Source organism: Desmodus rotundus, chromosome 11 (genome assembly GCF_022682495.2).
Source record: "Desmodus rotundus isolate HL8 chromosome 11, HLdesRot8A.1, whole genome shotgun sequence".
Lineage (NCBI taxonomy): Eukaryota > Metazoa > Chordata > Mammalia > Chiroptera > Phyllostomidae > Desmodus > Desmodus rotundus.
Window position 1 is genome coordinate 48822305 of NC_071397.1, and position 12833 is coordinate 48835137.

Below are 12833 nucleotides of genomic sequence, written 5' to 3' on the forward strand. Positions count from 1 at the left end.
GCAGGGCACCCAATAGGCTTGGCACCCATTAATGATTTAAGCACATCTAATTTTTCTTCTTCAGCCAATGTGCCACTTTAAAAAAAAATCAAAACCTCTTTATCCCACAACCCAAAAATGTCATGGAGGAGGCAGCTTACTCCACGTGGAAGAGTGTGTGCTTGTGGTTATCATCATCATTATTAACACTCATTAGGGCTTTTCATCTTCAAAGTTCTCTGTGTGCACTGGAAACCCTTCCTTCTGCCTCCTGTCCACCTCTCCTCTCTCCTCAAAGGACTGTGATGGATCTTTAACTTCACATGACCTTTGAATTTTTATAAAGTGCAGTCATTGATGACGACTACCCTTTTGAGGTCAATCTTATCTCTTGGTAAGGAGGAACATGTGCCTTGAGGTTCAAAATTAATAAGAAGTAAAATGCCTTCCAAGTGGAATTCAAGAACTCCTTTGAAACACATCTTGCTTTGCTCACCTCTCTCCATCCACCCCCTCCTTCATGTCTTTGAAGGAGTGAAAACATGCCACACTGCTCCGACACGTGGGTTTGCACACAACGATGAGTGTGTGGCTGTGCCTGGGCCCAAACTTTTCCCTGTCAATGAACATTTTTAAGACTAGGAAGAAAAGACTTCAACCAAATATTCAACAGGGTGAACAATAGGTTAATATCAGAAAATATAATTTGTGAAGACAAGGTGTTTAAAAGAAATGAGGCATAAATTCAAACTGCAGAAGGACTGACTGTTGTTCTTCATCAATGTCTTCCTCTGAGGGGTGATTCATAAAGGAAAATTAATTACCAATGGCTCTGCAGGAAAGACTGGCCTGGAGCAGATATACTCTAATCAACTAACTAGCTAAACACGTAGCAGCCAAGAACAGTCATGGATATTTAAAAATGCTGAGGAGGCATTCCTAAAATATAAGCGAATTTTGTTTTTGTCACAATTTACAGATTCTCACTAAAGCAGAGACAATAACCTTGTCAGCAAAGTAAAGCCTCCTTCCAGGGGGCAATTGAGAGGACAAGGAGAAAGGGAGGGCGTGGCAGAAATTCTGTTGGTGGGGTGCTTTCACATAAATGATAACTGCAGAGGCAGCCTGAAAGTGTTCTGCTATTTATAGGTGCGAGTGGTGCTTTTTAAAAATTTGGAACTATAACTCTCATTGCAAGGGCCTGAAGAAAGGAAAATTCCTGAGGTCCCATCTGAAGTTAGCAGTTTTGCATTTTCTTTGCCTTTTCCCCTTAATTCTGAGAAGATCATTCTGTAGCAATGAAAGAATGAGGTTCTCCTTTTGGGAAAAAAAAAAAAGAGGAATGGGCCTGTTTTGTTTTGTTTCTTTCTTTTTTAACTGTTTTAATCTGGGCTAGGTTGGTAAAGGATGTGAAGTGTTTGCCTTGGGCAAAAAAAGAAGAAAAAAAGCACTCACATTGTTTGTAAAACTTTTCGGCAATGAATTAATGTTTAGCAAATGACAGTTAACTTTTGATAAAGTATTACAGTGTTTCAAAGAACACTCACAATTATAGATTTTGTGTCCTTTGTTTTGTTTCCAATGTCCTTTAAAAAAAAATTTCCCATCCGAGAGAAAGCATTCAACCTTTGTTAAAGTCACTTTGATAAAAACCTATTGCAAGTTAATCAGTTCCACATTTCTAATTGTTTTCTCAAAGAAGCTAAGGATTATTAATTTGGTGAAAGTTGTAAATGTTTGGCACTGGAGTTTCCGGGGAATACTTTGGTAAGACTCGTTGGAACCATGTGTTATAAACTACGCTCTACACTCTACGCTGACACACTAACAGGACCCAATGTTTTTAAGCCTAATTGCTCTGCAGGGATCAAAGACATGTTACTTACTCGTCTTACTCTAAGTTTTGGGATCAGGAAGAAAAGTAGCTTGATTCCCCAAAAAAGCTGTTATGAGGCAAAATAGAGTGTAATAACCCATTTCTGAGCCAGGAAAAAGGGGGAACATACATTCCTAGTCAGTTTCATACAATGGATGATATAGAAAATATGTGATCAGTAGGGGAAAAAATGATTGTAACACATAGTTAACTTGGCAATTATGATCAATGGGTTTATAAGGACACATTGGAAAGTATTTAAAAAACACATTTTTCAAATCACATGGATTAGCTGAGTTTTAGATTAACCTTCCCAAACATAATCATTAAAAGGGGAAAAAAGGGAGGGCTTCATCTGGATTAGAGTTTTGCTCAGTTCTAGACTTCTAAAATCACTCATTTACTTGTGTGCTTGTTTATTAAAAAGAGTCAAAAGCACCTCATTAAAAATGATGTGTAAACAGTTCTTAAGATATTGGAAGAAGTGGAATGATTTGTTTCCTAAAACTTAACAAACGAAAACAGAATTTAATAGCTAACCTGAGAGCTTGCACCATCTCCCAGAACTTTCCACTGAATTCTTCAAATAACTCCTCCTTCTCTTTCACACATGTCCTATTGGACTTATGGTTTTCAGCCCCCAAATGAGAAGTTCACATGGTATATTTAGTTAGTTCAAAAAATCTAGATTAAAATAATAGCTCACACTTATCAAGCAGTTGATAAATTGTGACACTGACTTAAGAACTTCACATTCCTAATTTCCCTCTAAAACGGAACAGGTCTAAGTAGGAGAATTGTAATTATCCTCACATTAAAGGTGAGGAAACCAAGTCACAGAGAGTTTGAATGACTTGCTCCACAGTGGCCAAGGTGGCAGACTTTGGAGTCCTGGCTCTGTAACCCATGGCTGTAATCCCCAGTTTTATAAAACCAGAGATATTATTCCCTTTATTTGTGCTAATTATGAATCACATGTGGATCCAATTTCACTTAAATAGTTTTTCCTTTCACTTTGGCTTTCTTCCCTGACTCTACCTTTACCAATATAAAGCATCATTTAATATTTTGGTACCCTTGTGGAATACAAAATACTTTCTCACTCAAATCATGCACTGTGAAGATTATACTGATAATCACTGTAAACATGACTCCATTCAAGAGTCTCTGATAGCCAGATAATAGATTATTTTAATAAATAAAGCCTCCTTTAACAAGAGATTGTTCATATCTTTTTATTCAAAACATGCTTCTTCCTTCCTCCCTTCCTTCCTTCCTTCCTTCCTTCCTTCCTTCCTTCCTTCCTTCCTTCCTTCCTCCCTTCCTCCCTTCCTTCCTCCCTTCCTCCCTTCCTTCCTCCCTTCCTCCCTTCCTCCCTTCCTCCCTTCCTTCCTTCCTTCCTTCCTTCCTTCTTGCTTTCTTGCCTTCTTGTTTTCTTTCTCTTCTCTAACCACTAAACATTTTTGCTAGTTCCACATTACCAAAAACAGTCATTGTCTACTTTATAATAATGTAGAACTGGACTGAGCTGACTGTAGACAAGTTAACTGAAATAATTACTTAGGAGAAAAAAATAAAAAAGCTAACATACTAAAGCAAATGTTTGTCTACTATACACATTACATATAAACATATTGCCTATCATAGCCTAATTTAAAAATAAAGCAGGGTCCAACAGACTATTACCATACCTTTATAGGGTTTTAAGTTTGGGGCTATATTTGAAATAAACTCATTTCTATTAAAAATTTAGAATCTTAGTTAATCTAATTGGCAATTTGACCCCATGTCATTAGACTGCCTTGGTTGTGCTTCACTATCCTGTGGGTAATTTTCTTTAGTAATTTCCGATTTCTGTTCCCCTAATGTATTTAGTGAATCAACCTAACATCTGTTCAACTGTAAATACTCCAGATGAAGTTTTCATTTTTACTTGTTAGACTACCATCAGGTAGGCCTGAAGTTTTAATAAAATGCTTGATATGATGATTATGCAAATGACAATGATGATCTAAGATGGAAATTTTAAATTTCTCAGTTTCTTTTATGAATGTAAAGCAGTAAGTGCAGAATAGAGAGCAAAAAACCCACAAAACAAAGCAAAAAAGCAAAAACATTCTCAACACTGCCACTTCTGCCTTTCTAATATAGTAATTATTTATTTTTGAAGTATTCTGATTATAGATGTAGTCCGTTTATTTTCAAATCTCTTCTCCCCAAGTTTTTTCTTTCTTTTTTTAACTTAAAATCACTGGTTCCATGGTTTTAAAATGGAGGGCATATTTTGTAACCCTTCTTTGTATAGGAACTACTGTCTGACCACTGGAACTATCACTATTCAAGTGTTGAGATCTCTAAAACGATAAATACCTACCCAGCATCCCTCAGGTTTCCAATAGGCAGCATGTATTTAGGAAGCATTATTGATTTTAAAAGGCTCTGGGTCTTAGAATTTTTCTTCTTAAGATCCTTTGCATTTTTCTTTTCAAAGGGCTTCAACAAGGGGATCTGGTAAAGAAGGATTAATGTCGTTTAACAAAGTGAAAAACTAATTGAATCATTAACCCACTATTCAGATTCAAATATCTTCATTCCAAACTGCATTCACTATTTACACTTCTGCTTTGCTCCTCTGCCTGACTCTTTTCTTCTCCCTTATTGGTAAAACTTCTTAGTCTTAGCTCTAACCCTGAGAAGGTCATGTGAAAATGCACATCACACATGTCAGAGGAAGTCAGGGCTGCTACCCTGAAGGCTGGGAAGGATTTTGCCCCACAAGTTTGAAATCTAACATTTCAGTTCCTTTAAACATTTTAGAACCCCATTAATTCAATTAAGGTGACACAAAAACACAACTATCACTTCTTTTAAAATAGTATTTGGTAGTGTTGAATTGCTCTGTATACTGTATTGAACCATCTTACTTGTACTTAAAACAGAATTTGAATTCACAGCTGCAATTCTATTTCTCTGAAATTTTGACAGTAAATCCTTCACATAATAACACTCCCACACATTTACTATCACTTTTTTAAAAAATGTGGAGAATAATTTAATACGTGTTTACAGTGTGGACAGGCAATCATCTTTATGCATCTGGGATGGGGGAGGGGGCTGCGTTTGCAGGAGGCTGTTCAACTAGCCACCCCTAGCCACCACTCCTGAGACCTTGCCAGGAGCTACTTTCTATATGTCACCCCTCGAATTTTATTAGACTACTAGCAAATTTTAATCTTAGATACTAAACCAGTGACAATAACATCTTAAGTGATGTGTTCATCATTATAAAAATTATTCCATTTTTGTTAAGTCTGGTTTATTGTAGGCTCAATGATTTCTTTAGACAGACACATGTCAATTCATACTGATGACACGATACAACATTTCAGTTGTATGACTAGAAATGATTTATTAACTAAGAGAACAATTCATGGACTTTTATAGATACACAGTTTTCTCCTGAAACACTAGTAGACTCAAATCCATTCTAGTTCATTGATCTTCACAATAGTAGTTATAAAACAAACATTATGAGTAATTATTCAGATTTGTTTTAATCCCATAAATGGAAATAGTTAGTCCTGAACTTAGATTTAAAACAAAACTCACTTTCAGTAATGTTTAAACATTTGAAGAGAAAGAAAAAGTATTGCTTACTTAAATAAGATCATGGTAGATAAAAATTAAGTCCTAATTAAACACAATTCCATTTGTGGAAGCACCTAATGCAGTTCCTTGCATATGGGAGGTGCTCATTGGGTGATGGAGTTATTAGCAGTGCTGGAACTAGACCAAAGGCTTCAGTGACTCCAAGTCCCTTTTGCCCATTTTCTATTTCCCCCTGTAAACCTCCAGCACCTCGTCCTATGCAATTTATCATCCCTGTACAGATCACTCTCAGACTGCAGTTTCCAAGACCAGGGCAGAGATAAACAAATCAGGAAGGCTTGTGTGCAGTATTATCAGAGTCTAGACTTCCCCCAAAAGGCCCTGCTTTAAAATTATTTAGCATTTCAACTACAAACAGTTTTTTTTTTTTTTTTTACTAACATCACCAGAGGCCAAATTTGTACCTGCAGATCAGCACCAAAAGAACAATTAAAAAATGTAAAGTAGTCTTATGTTTAATGAAGTAAAGGGCCAAAATGAGCCTAATCAAATTGATTTTGATAATGATTCATCATCAAAGATAATGAAATATATTGCCTGTTTTGCATATTGGAGCAAAGGACAGCTAGTCCAGGCCTTCAGTGGTATCTTCTGGATACACCTCACACCCAGTGAGAAGAGAGAATAGAGATGCCAGTCAGATAAAAACAAACAAGGATAAAACTCAAGGATAGGAGTTTTCCTACAGTTTTTCAACCAACATAGTATTTATTTATTGTTTGTTTGTTTATTTGTTTCTAATCCCCCCTTTTGTAGTTGGGTATGCCTCACTAAACAAAAACAAACCAGAGAAAACTTCGCCCTAGAAGCAAACTCTCACGGAGGTTTGCCCTGTTTTCCCACACTGCCTTGGGCTGCTCCTGGAACTGAATTCAACTATAGGAGGCCAGGCCAGGAAGGGGGCCCAAGAAAGGGTCCCCAGGTTGTATGTTAAGTTTTACAGTTTTCTTCTCTCCACAGTTGAGAATGTTCCTTCTGAGGGTGGGCATCTGGGGTACCTGTTTTGTACTGATGCTACATGAAGAAAATTAAATGAACTGCTCCCTGCACTTCCTCAGGCTTGGTTGCCTCGTTTAAATAAAAGGAGAACACAGTTTGGATTTACCTCATTCTCACCCTCCTTGCACAGGCAGATGTCTTAAGCACTCTATTTTAAGGATTCAAAGACCATAATATTACTAATAACTCTACATACTTGTTTGCATTTCCCACGTTACCTATAAATGTCAAAAGCAATGACTTGCAGCCCCCTTTAATCTTTTGACAGCTTTATTATCATTGGTTGGCTGAACTTCAAGAAACGTTATGACAGTGGCGAAGTTCTGCAAACTGCAGCACATATTTCGGTAATTAGATAAAGGAAGGTGAGCTACATTGAGAATGCACAGCTGAAATTATTTGCTAAACATTTAAGATGCTGAGGTATATCACATTCCTCCCAAGACAGCTTTTGAAGGATGATTTAGAAAGCATTTCTTTTACCGTTTACCTCCCCTTCCCCCGGCCCTGAATTAGGCTGCTTTAGCAACAGCTCTTACTTGAAAATGCATCTTCTAGAAATACTGTATTTGCAGTGTGAGAGGGTGGAAGGAGGGTGTGGTCTGAGAGGCTGTGTTTTTTATTTTCTCTTGTTTTGAGCTCAGCTTTCTTGAATGACCGCATCTCTCCTAGGAATGTTTCAAATCATTGGAACTGATTTTTCCCCTCTGTTTTCTTGAATCAGGCCACGGTTTTCCACTCCTGGGTAGAAGTAACATAAACAGCTTAAAATGCACTTTGATCCCACCCAAACCAAACCATTTGTCTTTTTTTTCAAAATTTAGTCGTCAGTTAAGCCAATGCTAACAAATACCTAATACCGACCCTGGCATTGATATTTTGTTAAAAGGTCATATACTTCAACAATTTCTTAAATGAATTCTTTTCCCTAGCACAGTAATGGATTTCAATGAAAAACCCCTTCATTCAGTTTTCTTTATAACCAAAATCATGGATACGAAGAGACTGTAAAATATGCGACTGAAAATCATGCAGATTTTGCTTAAGTGCACAAATTTAGTCTAATTAACACCCAAGTTTAATTCATAAAGTTGGCCTGCCTACACTCATGGTTAAGAAAACCTATCTGTCAACTGCTAAAACATTTAGTTTTTGTTTTGATCTGAAATTCAAGTTACCTTCATCAATCCCATAAATTTCTTACAAGTTAACCTGAGTATCATTTAACAAGTTGGCATAAGTTGATTAAATCTCCACAGGAAAATATGTGCTTGTTGTGAGTGAAAAAGGAACTACCAATCCTATGTACACCATCCCCTCTGTTGCAACATACTATGTTTCCCTCTGTAAGGAATACAGAGCAAAATTCTCTCATTCTCATTCTTTTTTCTTTTCTTCTCTCCTCTTCTCTCCTCGCTTCTCTCTTCTGCCTTCTCTCCTCTTTCCTTCTCTCCCAAACTATATATCTTGAATCTCAAGTCAAAATAGATTTAGAGAAACAAAATATATATAAGATAAAGCAAAATTTTTAAAAATTTCAAGTACATAAAGAGATTAAGCCCAGGAAAAAAACAGACCTAGAAATGAGAATCTCATAAAATGTATGCCATTATCCAGTACAATTGCTGAATGTTGGTGGCAAACTGACTTGAAGCAGGAGAGAGTTTGGTGGGTTGTGTGATTGGATCCTCAATGTTGTTAAGAAAGAGAAAATCCAAAAATTGGGAAAGCACAAGTATCTCTGATCACAGAATGAACAAAAAGTTTCTTTCAACAATACTGTGGGAGAGGAAAAATTTTACTCTACTCTTCTGGGTACTTTCATCTGGTCTAATAATTAATCGACATGAGCCTGATTCACAAGAGAAAATAACAAATTTAATTACATATGTGTATATAAGAACCCTACATACACGACAGTTCACAGACAGAAAGGTGAAAGGAAGTGCATGAGATATCCTGAGCTATGGAATGGGGCAAGATGTCTGTCCTAAGGCCCAGAGGGGAAGAGAATAATTTCCTAGGAAGATAAGAAAAGGCTTTTATTAATTAGACATTTTCTCTGTCTTATAGATAGGTCATAAAAATTATTTCTGGTAATAACTCTTATTATGATCAAGGCCCAAATTTAAATTCTTTAAGGGAGCAGTAAAATGTTCTCATGAGCCTGCAGGGTCTTGACTGTCTTCAGCTCAAAATATCCACATGTTCAAGTAGCACATCTTGTGGAGGCCTGTTCTGAACCCCTTCGGTACTTATCAGAAGGACACTTCATAATATTATGCAACAAACAGAGTCATTTACCATGCAGTAACCAACACGCAGAACTTCATAGATTTATTTATCATACTTTTCACTTTAGTCCCATGCCTTCTTACTAAGACCCAATTCAGTAATGCTGTCTAACAAGTCGGCTAGTATGCTTTCCAATGGCTTACTTCAGGAGTATATTTCATGCTATCTAAAACAACAAATGCACTGTATATCTTTCAACAGATCTCACCCTAATATTTCATTCCGTTGAGTTTTGTCAGACACTGGCAAGCACTGAATGCAAGATTATAACTCAGACAAGTCTAGACTATAGCAAGCCTGTATTTCACTAGGTACAGATTCTTATGGTTTGATCCTATCTTTGTTGCATCCTAAGTATATACCACCTAGAAAGCTAAGGGTGTCTGCATTACCCATATTCAAGTTTACTATTTATAAGATTACCAATAAATAAGAGGAGAGAGAAAGACAGCTCTAAAAACATGACATGCTTTTCCTAGAAAAGAGATCAAGAGTAAGTTTGACAATATTTGAAAATCAATAAATATAATACATCACATAAACAAAAGCAAAGACAAAAATCACATGGTCATATCAATAGATGCGGAAAAAGCATTTGATAAGGTATAGCACCCACTTATGATAAAAAATACTCAGTAAAGTGGGAATAGAGGGAGCATTCCTCAACATAATAAAGGTCATATCTGAGAGACCTACAGCCAACATCATACTCAATGGGCAAAAACTAAAATCTTTCCCACTAAGATCAGGAACAAGACAAGGCTGTCCACTTTCACCACTTCTATTCAACATAGTATTGGAAGTTTTAGCCACAGCAATCAAACAAGAAAAGGAAATAAAAGGCATGAAAGTTGGCAAGCAGGAAACAAAACTGTCATTGTTTGCAGATGACATGATAGTGTACATGGAAAATCCTATAGACTCTGCCAAAGAACTGCTTGACCTACTAAATGAATTTGGCAAAACAGTAGGATACAAAGTCAATATACAGAAATCAAAGGCATTTTTGTATACCAACAATGAAACATCAGAAACAGAAATCAGGAAAAAAATTCCCATTTGATATAGCAACAAGAAAAATAAAGTACATATGAATCAACCTAACCAAGGAGGTAAAAGACCTGTACTCAGAAAACTACACAACACTGAAGAAAGAAATTAAGGAAGATACAAACAAATGGAAACATATACCGTGTTCATGGATCTGAAGAATTAACATCATCAAAATGGCCTTACTACCCAAAGCAATTTATAGATTCAACGCAATACTTATTAAAGTACCAATGACATATTTTCCAGATATAGAACAAACACTTCAAAAATTTATATGAAACCATAAACGTCCCCAAATAGCTGCAGCAATTTTGAGAAAGAGGAACAAAGCAAGAGGGATCACAATTCCTGATACCAAACTGTATTATAAGGCCACTGTAATCAAAACAACCTGGTACTGGCATAAGAACAGACACATAGACCAATGAAACAGAACAGAGAGCCCAGAAATAAACCCAAGTCTGTATGGTCAATTAATATTTGACAAAGGGGGCAGCAGTATAAAATGGAGTAAAACTAGCCTCTTCAACAAATGATGTTGGGAGAGCTGGACAGCTACATGCAAAAAAATGAAACTCGATCACCAACTTATGCCATACACAAAAATAAATTCAAGGTGGATAACAGACTTGAATAAAAGTCGTGACACCGTTAAAGTCCTAGAGGAGAACATAGGCAGGAAAATCTCAGATATTTTACACAGCAGTATTTTCACTGCTATGTCCCCTAGAGCAAGGGACATAAAGGAAAGAATAAACAAATGGGATCCCATCAAAATAAAAAGCTTCTGCATGGCTAAAGAAAACTATTACAATAAAAAGAAAACAAACAATATGGGAAAACATATTTGCCAATCATACCTCCGACAAGGGTTTAATCTCCAAAATATGTAAAGAACTCACACAACACCATTCTAAGAAGACAAGCAACACAATTAAAAAATGGGAAAAAGACTTGAACACTTAAGACACTTCTCCAAGGAAGACATACAGAGGGTCCAGAGACATATAAAAAGATGCTCAATATCACTAGCCATTAGAGAGATGCAAATTAAAACCACAATGAGATATCACCTCACACCAGTCAGAATGGCCATCATAAGCAAAGCAATAAACAACAAGTGTTGGAGAGGTTGTGGAGAAAAGGGAACCCTAGTGCACTGTTGGTGGGATTGCAGACTGGTGCAACCACTATGGAAAACAGTATGGAATTTCCTCAGAAAACTAAAAACAGATCTGCCTTTTTACCCAACAATTCCACTGCTAGGATTATATCCTGAGAACCCTGAAACACCAATCCAAAAGAACCTATGCATCCCAATATTCATAGCAGCACAATTTACAATAGCCAAGTACTGGGCCACCTAAGTGCCCATCAGCAAACGAGTGGATCCAAAAATGATGGTACATTTACACAATGGAATTCTATGCAGCAGAGAGAAAGAAGGAGCTCCTACCCTTCGTGACAGCATGGATGGAACTGGAGAGCATTATGCTAAGCAAAATAAGCCAGGTGCTGAAAGACAAATACCATATGATCTCACCTTTAATAGGAAACTAATCAACAAAACGAACAAGCAAAATATAACCAAAGACACTGAAATTGAGAACAGGCTGACAGTGACAAGAGGGGAGACAGGAAGGAATTTCAGGGGAAAAGGGTCAAGGGTTTGTAGGAACAATTATAAAGGACATATGGACAATAATGAGAAGGGTGGAAATGGGAGGGAGGTGGGGAGGGATGGGAGTTGACCTGGGGTGAGGGGAAAAGGCAGAAAACTGTACTTGAACAACAATAAAATTAAAGAAAAAAAAGATTAAGTTTGATACCCATGTGACTTTTGCTTCAACTTTTACATGAATATCAAGAATTTGAATAAAATTTTGTAATATTTTTGTATTTCAAATGGTATTTGTTTTTATAAAATATAGACACAGAAAATTGTAAGTTTGCCTTCTTTTTTTCTGAAACATGTTTAAAACAATTTTCTACCCACCATACTTTATCTAAATCAAATGAATTCTGTCAGCTATTTTTATTTGGTATTATTTGGCCTTCAGAATAAGGATTAGAATAATTTAAATGCAATAAATATTGATCTCAATTTATATCAATAGTAAATATGATACAAGCTATGCACAGATAAGTATTTGATTTCTCTGAAAACCATTTATCTAAAGCTTAATCCAGAGTGTATTAAACTCATTAAATATCCAATATATTAAAATTATAAGTCAGAACTAATATAAAAATCTTCTTTGGAAGTTACAGGGCCCTGGAAAATTATGAGAATTAGCGTAATAAGTAATTTAAATGCTCGGTATAACCTTGAAACAAGAGAACTTGCCAATGAAGTCTTCTTTCTTTAGTCTTTCAAAAAAGGAAGGAAAATTAGCAAAAAAAAAAATCTAAAAAACAATGTTAGTATAGACCTGTAAGTTTGGGCAAGAAAAAAAAGAAGTAAAAAAAAAAAAGATTTGTCATTTATTTCATATCACTCAAGTCACTTGGAGCAAGTAAATGTTGGCAAAATCATTTTAGTTTCAAATTAGAAATTGTATATTTTTAAAATGCTATGATCCATTTTTAAAAAGAGATTATTTTGTTACATATAGTATTATTTTTTAATGGGGTACCTAGAAATTTAGCCACGTGACTCACAATCTTTTCTACAGCACCCAAACAATTAAAAGTCAGCTTTTCTCCTATATTCAAACAGCTAATACGTCTCAATCTCCCAACCATGCATAACCTCTTAAAGGATCTTCTGAAATCATGGAACACTTACTTTTCTGCATTTTTGGAGTAAGTAGGAGTGAGCAAACTGCCAAACACCTGAGGATAGTTTTTTTTTTTCACAGTGGTATATGAGAAAAATGGTGTAACAAAACTGTTGAGTATCATATAAACTAAGGTTCATTTACTTTGTATCCTTCAAGTGCTAAATGCAAGGGATGTGGAA